General features: G+C 41.5%; 1 protein-coding gene across 2 annotated transcripts in view; it reads right to left on the reverse strand.

Moving 5' to 3' along the window:
- The window catches only part of TAP38 (thylakoid-associated phosphatase 38), a 128,050-nt gene that overhangs the window by 20,323 nt on the left and 91,055 nt on the right, over positions 1–16,672 (reverse strand). The window lies entirely within an intron of this gene.

Genomic DNA, 16,672 nt, shown 5'->3' on the forward strand with positions numbered 1-16,672 from the left:
AATACTAATGAGAGAACCTGGTTGTAGATGGCTGTAATAATTTCTCTTCAATGCTGCCCCTTCTGCTTTGCTTTTTCGAATTGCTTTTTTGGATCTGCTTTTTGAACTGCTTTAACGCACTGTTTTTTCCGCCTGCTTTTTCGGTTCTGCTTTTTCAGACTGCTTTTTCGTATCAGCTTTTTCGAATTGCTACCATGTTGAATCTCAAGACCATATCTTTCAATGGCATCAAGATTTCCAGCTTGAAGAGATTTCGTCCTTCAAACTATTGAGACAATCTCCAGAAAATCTCCCAATTTCTTTGATATTTCCAAGCATGCATAAAAGAAGCTCTTCCGTTTCTTTTATATTGTTCTCACAAGAGCTCCATCCTTCATTTTCTCAATGTGGGATAAAACATAACTCCCTTTATGTAACTTATGTCTCCAATGTATTATAAAATAAAGGGGACTCTTTTAATTTAAATATTTCTCACAAACTATAGTCTATGCATTAATAAAGTTAAATATTTAAATTTAACTTTATAAGATAGCTTTATCAATGCATAACAAATCTTATCAATGATAAACAAGTCTTCTTGTCGATTTTAAACAATTACTATCGACATACCGTTGCCACTGGATGTCCGCCCATGTCCAAGATGACTTACTATAAATAGTAAGTACGCCCAAAATTGCCTCAAAACCCCTCAGAAAGACCTACAACTAAAACTATCTAGCCCAAATGGCCTCTAAGCCCCTTTAATATCCTGGTTAGCCTACGGGACCATGGGGAAATAGGCTAACGACAACATCATGCTATGAATGCTAAAAAAGGGACATTACAGTCCGCCCTTCCCAAAATTGCTTGTTCTCAAGCAATTTCAACTCTGGATGCTGTAATATCTGCTCATTTTCCCAAGTAGCATCCTCCACTGGTAGATTCCTCCGCTTGACCAAGTACTCCATGATGATCCGCCTATGAAGCACCCTCTCCCTGGAGTCAAGTATAGCCTCAGGAACCAAGATAAGCTTTCCCTCATCATCAAGAGGTGGCAGTACTACTTAAGGCACCACATTGTGGCCCAATGCCTTCTTAAGGCGTGACACATGGAACACATTATGCACTTTACTGTCTGCAGGCAACTCCAACTCATAAGCTACTTCGCCCACTCTCCTGATTACTTTGAATGGTCCATAGTAGCATGGTTTCAATTTCTCTACTCCACTCTTCTTGAGAGAGGACTGTCTATACGCCTGTAACATGAGGTACACCATGTCTCCTACCTCGAAAGACCTCTCAACCCTGTGCTGATCAGCATATTGCTTCTGCTGATTTTGTGCCTTTTGCAAATTTTCCTTCAAGGATCGCATAATATCCTGACACTCCTGCAAAATATCCTTGGCCTTAGGCACCCTACTATCCCCAAATAACAAATCCAGAAAATTAGGAGCATCATACTCGTACAGTGCCATGAAAGGGGACATTTAATAGACATATGGAAAGAGGTATTATAGCAGTACTCCCCTAGATGTAGCCACTTCACCCAAGCCCTCTGCTGCCCTACAATGTAGTTTCGGAGATATCCCTCAACCCACTTGTTCACTATCTCTGTTTGCCCATCGGTTTGGGGGTGGTAACTGGTACTCGGAGTGAGCTCTGTTCCACATAACTTGAACAACTCCTGCCAAAAGTGGCTCATAAATCTATTGTCTCTGTCACTGACTATGCTTCATGGTATCCCATGTAGTCTGAATACCTCTTGAAAAAATAGTTTTGTTGTTTGTGCTGCTGAATAGGTAGACGAAATTGCAAAGAAATGTGCAAATTTCGTCAATCTGTCTACCACAACAAAAATACAATCTCGACCCTGTGCCTTGGGGAGGCCTGTGATGAAATCCATGGAAATGCTATCCCACTTCTTCTCTGGTATGGGTAGGGGCTGTAGTAAACCACCTGGAAAGGAATGTTCCTGTTTTTTCTACCGACATACTTGGCACTCCCTAACAAACTGAAGCACCTCTGTTTTGAGTCCTTTCCAAATGAAGCACTCTCTCACCTGTCAATATGTCTTAAAGAATCTAGGATGTCCTGCCAATGGTGAATCATGAAATGCCCTAAAAATCTTCTGCTTCATAGCAAACCCGGGTACTAAATAAATCCTTGCCTTGTAGATGATCAGATCATTTACAACAGTGTATCGACTATCCTGAATAGTTCCTTCAATAACACTAGATGCCCAACTATCCTTGGCATACTCTGCCAAGATCAACTCTCTCCAATCATCCATGACTATCCCAACAGCAAGCAAATGAGGCCTTCTGGATAAAGCATCTGCGACAATATTTTTCTTCCCTTTGACATAGACTATGTCAAAATCATAAGCCTGTAACTTACTCACCCATTTCTGTTGCCTGTCATTAAGATCCTTCTGTCCAAGGAAATGTTTCAAGCTGTTATGATCTGTTTTTACTGTGAATCGGCTCCCTGCTAAGTATTGCCTGAACTTAGCTAGCGCGTGCATGATTGCTAGCATTTCTTTGTCATAGATGCTGCAAGTTCTCTCAACACCTCGTAATTTCCTGCTCTTGTATGCGATGGGATGTTTGTCCTGCATGAGGACAGCTCCTACGCCCTCTCCTGAGGCATCACACTGTAGCTCAAAAGGCCTGGTGAAATCTGGAATGCCTAAAACAGGACATGTACTCATCAGCTCCTTGAACCTGTCAAAACAATCCTGAGCCCTCTTTGACCACTTGAAACTATCTCTCCGTGTCAAATCTGTAAGTGGTGCTGCTATCTGTGAAAATCCCTTCACAAATCTGCGGTAGAACCCGCAAAGCCCAAGAAATCCCTTGAGTTGTGAAGTGTTCCTCGGCGGTGGCCAATCCAGAATGGCCCTGATCTTCTCTGGGTCAACCCGAACACTTCCTGCACTAATAATATGCCCTAGATAGAGCAACTCTGTAATCCCAAACTCGCATTTACTCATCTTGGCATATAATGACTCCCTCTCTAGAATGCTGAGCACTGCATCAATATGCTTTGAATGTTCCTCCCAAGTACGATTGTCTATCAGTATATCATAAAAAAAAAATCAACACAAACTTCCTCAACTGATCTCTGAATACTCTATTCATACAAAATTGGAAAGTGGCAAGGGCATTAGTCAACCCAAAGGGCATGACTAAGAACTCAAAATGTCCGTAGTGGCATCTAAAAGTTGTCTTCTCCACATCCACCTCTCTAACCCGTATCTGGTGGTAGCCGGATCTCAAATCAATCTTAGAGAAGTAGCATGCACCGTGCAATTCATCCATAAGCTCATCGATGCGTGGAATAGGGTATCGGTTTTTGATTGTCTTCTTGTTTAGCTCCCTATAATCAATGCACATCCTCATTGTACCATCCTTCTTTACCAATACTACTAAAGAAGCGAAAGGACTCTTGCTTGGCCGTATGTGCCCCATGTCAATCAACTCCTTGATTGCCTTTTCTATTTCATCCTTATATCTCTTTGGATGGCGGTAGGGTGTGATGATGACTGGCTTAGCCCCTTCCTCTAACTCAATAACATGCTCGATTCCCCTATCCGGGGGTCTCCCTGGAGGTAAATCACCAAACACCTTAATATGTTTGGTTATTATTTTTTGTACATCAGGTGGATACTCCTGTTTATGCTGCTCTGTCACCTCAGGCATTACTCTGAACTCTGCTGTCCACTGCACCTGGTCGTGTCTGAAGAAACTCTGCATCTGCTTGAGTGACACCACTCGAAGTCTCCCATTTGACAGACCTCTAAGCACTATCTTCTTACCATTTGCCTCAAACCTCATTTCCATTTTTTGGAGGTTAAATGTAAACTCTTCCAGAGATTTCATCCAATTCATCCCAAGCACCATATCCTGAGCACCAATGTTGACAACAAAGAAATCTCCCAGCATGTCATAATGTCATGTCCCCATTTTGGAGGCAATTTGATTTAATTAATTTAATTAATTAGGTTGTCCAAAATAATGAATATTTTATGAGGATGACTAATTAATTATTTTAATTAAATAAATAAGTGGTATTAAGTTAATTATTTATAAAGTTATCAAATAAATAAATATTAAAAGGTAACTTTATATTTAATTAATTTAATAAAGTGACTTGAATTATAAAATATTTTATAAAGTCACGTAATAGATAAAACAAAATAATTGTTCTAGAAGCTTCTAGAGAAAGTGGAGGAAAAAGAATAAATAGGCACCCCGGGCTTCATTCGAATCCTCCAGATTTGTTGTTGTTGATGTTGATGTTTGTTGATGTGCATTGTGGAGCCTAGGGTTTCTGCAATAGTCACAACTGGCCATTGAGAACGAAAACTCTCAATTGGTACGCAATTTTGAGAGTGTGAAATATCACTTGAATTATTGTAGCTGGGAAGAAGATACTTCAGTCTTCTATTTGTGCTACATTGAGAAAAAATATTTGAGTACAAAAAGCAGTTCGAAAAAGCAGGTCGAAAAAGCAGTTCGAAAAAACAGGCCGAAAAAGCAGTTCGAAAAAAGCAGGCCGAAAAAGCAGTCCGAAAAAAGCAGGCCGAAAAAGCAGAACTGAAAATGCAGGCCGAAAAAAGCAGTCTGAAAAAAGCAATCCGAAAAAAGCAATCCGAACAAGCAAATTCGAAAAAGCAAAGAAAATTATTACAGCCATCTACAATCAGGGGCGGCAGCTAGAGAGGCACAACTTGGGCACTTGAGAAGGTTATTTTCTGTTCAGTGGTATTGCAATACATCTATACTTTAAGGTGACTTCATATGCCAGGTTCGATGTGTATTTTCATAGTTGCCTTTCACTATAGAGTGCTGTTGTAATTGTCATTTCTTATCAGATCTATCATTCATTAATAGATACATCATTCATTTTTACATTCCTCACAATGGTATCAGCAATCCATGGCTTTAGTTGTATTTAATCATGCATGTGATTAGCATACTGCTGTAGGGGAGTATTGAAGTTAGATATTTAGTGTTGCATTAGTTTTCATTGGCAGTTGTAGGTGCATATTACTTTACCAGCAATCATCATATTTTGATATCTTTGTAAATGCCAAGAGTCTTGGCTAACTTAGTATGAATATTGTATTGGACACTCATTCTCAATTAAGGAGATACAATTGTTGGTCATTAATAGTTGTCTTTGAGCATTGATATATCATTTTTTATCAGCCAGTTAGCTTGCATACCAACTATTTGTTAAAATACCAGTTGGCTATAGGTGATCATTTTCATGATTAGAACTCATATATGCATTCACTATTGCCAAAATTAGTTGCATATTTATGTTAGGTCATTGTTTAGACAATTTGGAGTCTTTTGTAAGCATTCTCTTTGAGGCAAATCCAAACAAGAATCACTGCAGCAATCTGAAAAGTTATATCAGTCAGAGGACCCTTGCTTGGAAAGTGTTTGACGAAATGTCAAACAACTGAGTATAAAGATTTTTGGTGTTTGAAGGAGTTATAACCTGTTGGGGTTATTACACATAATCTCCCAAACGAAGCTGCAAGTTGGAGATTTTCTTGGTACAATCAATTTTGAAGCCGTCGGTAACCATCACCTTAAATCCCTTATGCTTTTCTGTATGTAGCCCTCTGCGTGACACAAACTTTTCATCAATGAAGTTATGTGTTGCCCTTGTATCAATGAGTGTCACAAATCTTTGTTCATCCAAAGTTCCCCTAACTCTGAAAGTGACGGCCTCCTATATACCTGGACAACTGAGCTATCGTTCTATCACTGTGTGCTTCCTCATGTGAAGAATTATCATCTCCATCTGATTCTGATAACTGCTCTAAATCTCCATCCACTGATTCTTCGGCTGAAAAGTACTCCATCTGCTTAGCTTTTGCTTTCAATGGACACTTATGTGACAAATCCCAAGGCTCCCTGCAATGAAAACAAAGCTTCTTCTTCTTAAGATCATTAAGTGTCTCATTGTCCAACCTCTTGCTTTCCTCCTTAGGTGGTTGAGCCTCTCTATGAAAAGGTTTACTGTCCTTATCTTTCCTCGAAGGGAAACTCTTTGCCTGGAATTTATTTTTAGAAGCTGAAGAGGAATCCATGTCATGAGCTTTCTTAATGGCTTCCTGCAAAGTGGGAGGGTTGAGAGGTTTAATCCACCCTCTCAACGGATCAGCTAACCCATCCATAAATAGAGCCAGTATCCTCCGTTCAGATACATCTGTTACTAACACTGCAAGTTTCTGAAATTCTGAAATGTATGTTTCCAATGATCCCCATTGTTTAAGCTGAGCTAACTCCTTGAAATGGAGTTATGGATCCTTCCTGTCAAAACGTTCAATCAGTCTCTCCGTAAACTCCACATATGAGGTAATGTGTGCATGACCAATAGTGACCATACCATGATGCCACCACTCGTGTGCTAACCCATCTAGATGAATTGCTGCATACTTAATAGCTTCTTCCTCATGCATAGGGTTCAATTGAAAGTATGTGTCAAGCTTTTGAACCCAAGCTCTTGCTGTAGACTTCCCCGAGCCATCATAATATGGTAACTGAAGTTTCCCTACTTTCTTCCGTAGCTCATAGCTCAGGTTCCTGTTGTGTCCATGTGGCATATGTTTCATCCGCACATCCATATACTCTCTAAAGGTAATTGCAGCAGTAAAATCTGGACCTCCGGCTTCCCAATCTCTCCTCAACTGGTCCTGTATATCAGTGATCTGGGGCTCTGGTACGGGCTGCTTTGGAGCTCTAGGAGGAAATGTGGGAATCACGGGCCTCGAACTCACTGTCCTAGCTTGCTGAGGTGCATGACTGACATTATTCCCAACTTGTTCACCTCCATTATGTGTCCCATCCTGATCATTCCCATTCTGATTGTTACCATTCTGATTATTTCCTCCACCTATGTTAGCATTCAACCCCATTTGACAAGCCATCATCTGCATCATAAGCTCCATTCTCTGATTTTGTTCCTGTGCCCTCTGTTCTGCTAATCGTTGTCCCTGTGCCAAGGTCTCTAATAACTGTAAGAATCTTTCCTCTCCAGGATCCCGAGCATTCCTGTCTCCCATATTGCCAATAACCTGTTCACCTGTATCAATATGATCCTCTAGATTTCCCTGTTCCTCTTGTCCTATGTTTAGACGAGCCCTGGTTCTTCTTAAATTATAGTGATGAGTTAAAGGTTGAACACTCCAATCTATCATATCACCACCTGTTCATTGTGTTTGTACCCACTAGGATGGCAGGATAAACAAGCTCTGGTACCACTATAATGACCCTCCTCAAATCTGCTTTCAAAAAATGCTGATGAAAGCTCAAGGAATTTCATCAAACAATTCACATGCAAGGGACGTATAACTAATATAGTATTTCAGCTGGCTTTAAATGACTCTTTTTTCAATATGCATTAATGAGAATCTTGTGCTAGAAGACTCCAAATGGACTACACAATGACCTAATGTGAGTGTGCTACTAATTTTGACAATATTCAATGCATATATATGATCTAAGCATGAGAAATGAACACCTACAGCCAACTGGCATTTTTACAAACAGTTGGTATGCAAACTAACTAGCTGATAAATAATGATATTGAATTGCTTAAATGATACCAGCAACTATTAGCTTCTTAATTTGCAATGAAATTTCTAATACAATGCTCATGAAATATGGCCAAGACTTTTGGCATTTACATGGATTACAAAATGATAATGCTGGTATAATGCACACTTACAGCTGAAACTTATAACACCTAAGAAAGCAATACTAATGAGGGAACCTAGTTGTAGATGGCTGTAATAATTTTTCTTCAATGCTGCCCCTTCTACTTTGCTTTTCCAATTTGCTTTTTCGAATTGCTTTTTCGGATCTGCTTTTTGAACTGCTTTTACGGACTGCTTTTTCCGCCTGCTTTTTCGGTTCTGCTTTTCGGACTGCTACCATGTTGAATCTTAAGACCATATCTTTCAATGGCGTCAAAATTTCCAGCTTGAAGGGATTTTGTCCTTCAAACTATTGAGACATAATCTCCAGAAAATCTCCCAATTTCTTTGATATTTCCAAGCATGCATAAAAGAAGCTCTTCCATTTCTTTTATATTGTTCTCACAAGAGCTCTATCCTTCGTTTTCTCAATGTGGGATAAAACATAACTCCCTTTATGTAACTTATGTCTCCAATGTGTTATAAAATAAAAGGGACTTTTTTAATTTAAATATTTCTCACAAACTATACTCTATGCATTAATAAAGTTAAATATTTAAATTTAACTTTATAAGATAGCTTTATCAATGCATAACAAATCTTATCAATGATAAACAAGTCTTCTTGTCAATTTTAAACAATTACCATCGACATACCGTTGCCACTGGATGTCTGCCCATGTCCAAGATGACTTACTATAAATAGTAAGTATGCCCAAAGTTGTCTCAAAACCTCTCAGAAAGACCTGCAACTGAAACTATCTAGGCCAAATGGCCTCTAATTAATGTCTTGGTTAGCCTACGGGACCGTGGGGAAATAGGCTAACGACATCATGCTATGAATGCTAAAAAGGGGACATTACAACCAGCTTATTATGAAGAGGTTTATAACATACACTATTCTTCATTTTATAAGAGAAATTTATGATCTATCATAGAATACTTATCTATTTCTAATCCGAATTCATAAGAACTCAGCTCTACAACAAAACTTTCTCATGTTGAAAGATGGAAAAACTGAATACGAATGAAGCTTTCTTGTAAAGATTGACAATGTTTGCATTATCAGCACCATTTGCAAAGCATGCTTGGACATGAATACGATAAACTCTGACAAAAGGGATCTAGATTTGCATTTTTCTTTGCATGCAGGTAAACACCTTATCCCAAACTTCATTACTCACTTTCACATTATTTGGTAATTGCATAATCATCTTGGATAGAATTTGGCACGATTTGAATTGTATGGCCTTGTGAGAGATATTCAACAGAAAGAGCAAAATCCCACAAAACTTCTTTCAAGAATGCATCACATTCTTCCTTTGGCTTTTCATCTTTGTAAGTCGCAAAAGTGTGACAAGTCGAGCCATCCTCTCGACAACCAGTATACACACAATATAAGATAAGAAAATTGACAGAATATCACAAAATATTTCTGTTGAAGCTTATTTGACCACCACCAACATGCACACAATAGGGAAAAATGGAGAATAACATAAACAAGGATTCATAATCTACCATGAAGAAGAAAGACAATGAAGAAACATATTCAAATAAGATCCAACAAAAATATGAAAATGGACATATTCAAAAGATGATGAAGAAACATATGTAAACGGACATCACATGTAAAGAGAGCACTTATGTTAAAACCAACACACAAAAGCATATGAGAAACACAGATAAAACATCATAGAAAATATTAACATTGTAGATGCTAGAGAAAATGAACCTATGCCACTATAATAAAATGCTAACTGAAATATTATAAAAAAAGGAGACCCGCGAAGATTGCCAGCACAGTTGGGCTCGACCATCATATAGAAAAAAAATTAGATATCAATCCCCCAAAAACAATTCTTAGTGGAAGCTCTAACAAAAACATGTCGAGCGCAAGCGGAGGGAGTGGAGGAAGCGATGGTTTTCAAAATTTGAATTCTCGAATGGGCGGGACACCTCTGGACTATCAGGATCGGGCCCCTGGACTGGAACACGGGTCACAGACGGGGGACGGTCAGGCAGTTCCTGATACTGGGGACCAATCGAAGATCGTGGATGGGGACCCAAATGTCCCCCCCAAGGAAGTGGTCAAGATTCCTTCGGATCCCAAAGTGGATCAGCAAGGCTCCACAAAATGGTCCTCCCTTTTCGGAATCAAACCCTCAAGTAAGTCTTCTTTCCCGCCTGTCAAAACTCTTTCTATTTTGGAGAAAGGCTCCTGTGCCATTGCCATCCCCGACGAAATCGTGGATCATAGCATTCGATCCATGGCTTCAACTCTAATCGGAAAGTTTCTGGGGCCTAGACCAAACATAGATGATGTCAGATCTTTTATCAAGAAGAAATGGGCTCTCAAAGGCCAAGTTTTGGTCATGGCAATGGCGAAGGGATTTATGTCTTTCGATTTTTCATGCTTGGAAGATCTTTCCAGCATTCTGTGTGAAGGACAGTGGGCTATTGGACGTTCCACTCTTGTGCTTCAGAAGTGGTCTTCCAATCTGAACTTAAATAACTCTTTTTTTGTTCAAGCCCCTGTCTAGGTTAGATTACCCAAGCTGCCTTTAGAATTTTGGAACAAGGATGTTTTTGTGGGGCTTGCGAGGACCTTTGGTGAACTCCTCTCTACGGACCCTATCACTACCTCCAAGCGCCACCTCACCTTCGCGCACATCTGCATCGGCATTAGAGAAGGCACAGATATGCCTGAGATTGTGGCCTTTCATTCCAAGCTCTGAGTGCACATCCAAAAACTGATCTACGAAACTATTCCTTTTGCCTTTTTTCTCTACTTGAAGGCTGGTCACAAGGCTCATCAGTGTGTCCCAAGGCGGAAAAGCAGAAGACCAAGGCTCCTAATACCTCAGACAAAGCTAAGAAGATATCCTTCCCCTCTCGCCCTTCATCCAAAGGGAAGAAGAAACTGATCTGGAGGCGCAAACCAGCCAAGTCTCCAGATTCGAGGGAGAGCAAGGAAGACAAGCAGAGTGCCCCTAGGCAGAATGAAACCAAGAAGGGTGATCCTGCTTTGGAGTCAACGGTTGTTGCTTCCCCAGCGGAAGCCCCAGATGTAGAGGAAGTAGTTGTGCCAGAAGGGCTTGAGCAGATCGCCTCAAGGAAAGTTTCTCCCCCTAATACAGAGAGAGATGCTCAGAGGAAGGAGTCCTCCCCCCAGAGGCCTTCCCCTAGGCCCAAGGATTCCTCGCTTCGCCCTTCGGGCTCGGTCCCAAGCCAGGGGAAGGCTCAATCTATTCCCATGGGTTTGGAGGCCAAACTCTTGGAACTCATCAACAATTCCTTTCCTGACCAAGTCTCTCATTGGGAAGAATGGATTGACAGTTGCTCTCTTGACAGCCTAAACAATTGGTGCATGACGAAAAAGAAAAAGAACCAACTTCAAGATCACCCCCCTTTGTCCCTAGCGACTACTCCAAGCAAGGTTAAGGCTGATGTTGGTTTTACTCCCAAGCAACCAAGCAAGAAGAAAACCAACCAACTCTTGCAAGAAGAAACCAAAAGAAACCTGGCAAATGGGAGCCAAAGAACCATCAAGGAATTCTCAGGAAGTAAGAAATGAAGGTCATTTCTTGGAATATAAGGGGCCTTAATGGGGCCCATAAATAGGAATTCGTAAGAAATATGATCAGAGATCAAAGACCCGATTTTTTGTTGATCCAGGAGACCAAGATGAAAAGGGAATTAGTTAATAAGTTATCTTTCAGTAAACTCATGAATAGTGTACCCACTGATTCGAATGGAGCCTTTGGAGGGGTGCTGATTCTTTACAACAACAGGAAGTACCAGTTATCCACCATTTTCAATGCAAATAATGCTCTCCTCTGCAAAGTCTCCCTTCACCATAGTGATGATTCTTGGTTCATCCTAAACCTGTATGCACCTAACTCTAAAAGGGAAAGGAAAGCCTTCTGGGATAGTTCCATTGCTGTCATCAACAACATCAACACCAAAAAAGGAATCATCATGGGGGATTTCAACTCCCCTCTCACTGATGACGACAAATGTGGAGGGCTAGCCCCGAAGCAGGAAAGTAAGCTTGACCTCGTCAACTTCATCCAAAATCTTTCTTTTATGGACGTGTTTCTCCTGGGGGGTAGTTTTACTTGGTCTAACAAAAGAGTTGGAGGGGAATGTATCCAAGTTCGTCTCGACAGAGCCCTCATCTCTCCCGGGTGGATTCAGACTCACTCCTGCAGACTATCCCTCCTCCCTAGAGTTGGCTCAGATCACTCCCCTATTTCTCTTTCTGTTAGTCCCCTTGTTGTCAAAAGGACTTTTCCTTTTCGATTCGAGAAAATGTGGATAACCCACCCGGCTTTGGAACCTAAGATTTCTTCATAGTGGAACATTGAGATTGAGGCACTGCCATGTATAGGGTTGCCCGGAAATTGAAAAATGTTAAAAGAAACATTAAAATTTGGAATAAAACCGACTTTGGCCATATTTTCTAGGATAAAGATGAGAAGACTGCTCAACTTAGCAATATCCAGGAAGAAATTCAGCATATCGGTTACAATGATCAGAACAGGCTAGAAGAGAGAGCCATCCTCTCAGATCTCCATAACATCATTTCAAAGGAAGAACATTATTGGAAACAAAGATCTAGAGTTAATTGGTTAAAAGAAGGTGACCAAAATTCAAGGTTCTTTCATCTAACCACCCTAAAACATCGAGCAAACAACAGGATCTCTTCCATTAAGAAAGGCCAAGCTCATTTAACCAAGGACGATGAGATTGCAAATGAAGCTATTCAGTTCTTCTCCTCCCTCCTTTCCAAGGATCCTTCTCTCTCGGATCCCGACCAAGTTGACATTTTGTCTACTATTCCATCCTTGTTGCAAGCGCACCACAATTCGATGTTAAAAGCTATCCCCTTCGCGGAGGAAATCTTCCTTGCTCTCAATTCTCTCCCGGGAGACAAAGCCCCAAGCCCGGACAGTTTCCCGACTTTCTTTTTCCAAGTCTTTTGGGAAGTGGTCAAAAAGGATGTCATTAAGGCAGTGCAAGAATTCTTTGGCTCCAGGAATCTTCTGAAAGAACTAAATGCCACCTTCCTGGTTCTCATCCCTAAGACTCCGGGAGCTGACTCAATGGATAAGTTCAGGCCCATAAGCCTTTGCAACTCTTTATACAAAATCATTTCTAAGGTTCTTACCTCAAGACTCCTCAATATCCTCCCTTTGATTATTTCCCCTCAGCAGACTGGCTTTGTTCCTAGGAGACAGATTCTTGACTCCATTATCACGGTCCACGAGGTCATCCACTCTCTTGAGGCTGGTAAGAAGGAAGGTTTCTTGCTCAAACTGGATATGTCTAAAGCCTATGACAGGGTGGACTGGAATTTCCTTCTGGCGGTCCTACAGGCTTTTGGTTTTGACACCCAGGTTTGCAAGCTCATCTCTCAACTTGTTACTTCTCCTTCTTTATCTGTTTTGGTTAATGATTCCCCTTCTCTTTTCTTCTTTCCTTCGACAGGACTGAGACAGGGCAACCCCATTTCCTCTGTTCTTTTCATCATTATGGCTGAATGCTTGGGAAGACTCATCCAAAGGAAATGTCAAGACAGGAGTTTGCTTGGTCTAAAGCCCTCTTCGAGTCCCTCTACCTTCACTCACCAACAACTTGTGGATGATACCATTTTGAGGGGTGAAGCCACTGTCAGTGAGGTGAGAGTTTTCAAGGGCCTCCTAAACACCTACACCAGGGGCTCAGGCTAGGCGATCAATAGGGAAAAGAGCTCAGTCTTCTTCATCAACACCCCCTTGGAGAGATAGAGGAAGATTGCCCGCATCTTGGGAAGTAGTATTGGGTCTCTTCCTACCAACTATCTCAGCCTGTCCTTTTGCACCAGACCCCCGAATTCTTTCTAGAACAGCATCCTAGATAGATTCAATAGGAAACTCGCAGGCTGGAAAGGTGCCACCCTAAGCCAGGCTAGCAAGTGCACTTTGGTTAAATCCATCTTTTAGAACCTCCCAACTTATGCCTTAAGCCTTTTTGGCATCCCAGTCAAGTATGCTGACAAGATGGAGAAGATTCAAAGGGACTTTCTCTGGTCAGGGTCCGATGACCATAAGAGATACTACCTCGTCGCCTAGGATCTTGTTTGTCTCCCCAAATGCTATGGTGGTCTTGGCATCAGAAAAATCAGACATCTCAACAACACTCTCCTAGCTAAGTAGATATGACGCATTTTTCAAAGTTCAGGTGTCTGGAAGGATATCTTGACTAAGAAATACCTGAGAAGGCAGTCCCTCAACTCCATGTTTGATGGGTTTGAGATTCCCAAAGGGTCCTACATGTGGAATGAGATTTTGAAGGCAAAGCCTCTAGCCAAATCTAAGGCTAGGTGGAAAGTTGGCAACGGGGACAATATCCTTTTCTGGCATGACAACTAGACGTGTCAGGGACCTCTAATCAATCACCCTTGCTTTAGTAGATGGGCTGAACAAAACATAGAAAGATATGGTCTATATGTCAGAGATTACAGATCTGGAAATGATTAGTATGACCTATCCGAGCTATCCTTGGACCTTAACTCTCTGATGATTTATCTGAAAGCCACCTTCCTCAACAATAGCAGGGATACCCTTATTTGGGGGGATTCTTCGAGTGGGCAGTTCTCTGTTGCCTTAGGATATTTCTCCATATGGGATGGGATAGAGAAGCCACTTTGGGCTAAAGCCTGGATTTCTGGTCTCACTCCTAAAATCAACATTTCCTTTTGGCTTCTCTTGCAAGACAAAATCCTTACCCTGGACAATTTAGCCAAGAGAGGCCAAATTATCCCCAATGGATGCAGCCTCTGCAAACATGATCTGGAAACGGTTAATCATTTGTTCATTCACTGCCATTTCTCTTCCAAGGTGTAGAGCCTCCTAACTAGGGACCTCGGTTTCAGTTGGTGCCCCCCGGTTAGTTTCCAGGACTTCTTCAGCCAATGGAGAAGCCACCACTCTAGCATGAATTCACATTTATTTAGCTTATGGATTCTCCCACACTTCTGCTGGGGAATCTAGAAAGAGCGCAACAATAGAATATTCAGAGAAAGGGAATCTCCAAAATTCATAATTGCTGAGAAAATTGAAGGTCTCACCTTGGAGAACTATGCTATAACCAAGGATGGAAACATCAAGGAAGGAGGGAACTGTAAAGCTAGAAAGGAAGACAGGGACAAGAGGAGACGGGAAGACAGATGGTTCTTTCCCCCTGAAGACTGGCACAAAGCCAACTTTGATAGGGCAGCAAAAGGGAATCCCAATCCTGCCGGAAGTGGAGGCATTATTAGAAACAGTTCGGGCTTTCCCTCTTGGTCAATAGACTAACCACTTCACTGAAGCCAATGCGGCCAACCATATTGTTAAACTGGCTTTGGCTTCCGGAATTGAGCATCTCTGGCTTGAGGGCGATTCCTTAAACATCATCAACTGTATCAAAGGTCTCACCACGCCATCCTAGACTACTGCCAACGTCATTAAGGATATCAAATCCGACCTGGGCAAGTTCAAAAAGACTTACGTCATCCATATTTTCAAGGAGGCCAACCCAGTTGCTGACTGGTTTGCCAACGATGCAATCACAAGAAATTCGGTGATGACGTGGAGGAACGGTGACGAATTTTCGATTTTGGCAACTGAATTACTCCTACTGGAATGAATCCAGGGCACAAATATTATCCCTTTTTAATTATGACAGGATTTGCCAAATTGCAAGTCAGTAGAAGAGTAATAAGAAGTAATGCGGAGCCCTTTTCAAGATATAATTACACATACGAAAGGCACGCTTTGAAGGCAAGCTTGAACAAAACCACTAAAAATCATAAAAACGTTTTCATTTTTTGCATCCCAACCAATTCTATGCTCTTTAATACTGCTAGTGGTTTCGAGTTTGTTGAGCCGAAGACTACCATGGTGGGTGAAAGGATCAAAAGAGAACCTTCGGGGGAGTTGGAGAGTTGGAAGGAGAAATAGGTATGGCGTAAGCTCGGAAAAGGTGGAATAACCAGGTTCATGGAGAAGCTGCATGGTTTCGACACCAGGGTTATGAAGGTCATGGTGGATTCTTGGAGCAACGGGAGAGTCAAAATTGATAGTGTAACCCATCAAATCATTGAGGGCTTAATCGCAGAGGTGATAGAAATCCCGCTGGAAGGCATAAAATTTTACAAAGACAAAAAGATGTCGACCAATGCTGTAAATGGTTTTGTCAAGAATGACAAGGAGAGAGACAAGCTCATCAAGATTGACACCTACTGTGATCTTGAATCCATCAAGAAATTATGGAGGTATGTTCTTAGAATCCTCATTGAGTACATTACTCTTAATCCCAAGTTCGACAAGATAAGAACACACCATTTTGTTTTGCTGAACCACTTTAGGCATGGTGTTAAAAAAAAATTCCCCTTCTATCCTTACACTTCCATGTCTAAGGGTATTCAGGGTTTCAAGAAAAAAACTGTTACTAATCGCGCCCTCCATGAAGGCCTTCTTCTCCTGGTTTACGAGTTTTTGAAAACCCAAACCAGAGGAAAATCCCTTGGTGGCCCAGGCATTGAATTAGAGGATACTGCCAGTTCGGACTCAGAGGATGTTCAAGTCGTTAAAACGGAGGATGCCAAAGCCACCTCTGTTGCCCGCAACCCCAGTATGCCCAATAGAAAGAGTCCTAGGAGCCGCCCCCCCCTTCCCCCCAAGCCTGAGCCTCAGGAGGAGAAAATTGACAATGGGAAAGAGGAGGAGGTGAATATTGATTCAGAGGAAGAGGACAAGGAGCTGGGGAAGGACAATGTGAGTGAGGAGGAGAAGGGGAGGGATAGCGACAAGGAGGAGGTTGCCCCTGTTTCCCCTCTATGTAACCCCCAGAAAAGAAAGGCCGACCAGGCCCTAATTCAAGAAGAAGCCCCTATTCCCAAAACCCATGGCCCTAACTCACCCAAATCCCCGCCTGAGGATATGAATGAAAT

This window comes from Cupressus sempervirens, chromosome 7 (assembly GCF_028749045.1).
Source record: "Cupressus sempervirens isolate cs-2001-9-10 chromosome 7, ASM2874904v1, whole genome shotgun sequence".
NCBI lineage: Eukaryota > Viridiplantae > Streptophyta > Pinopsida > Cupressales > Cupressaceae > Cupressus > Cupressus sempervirens.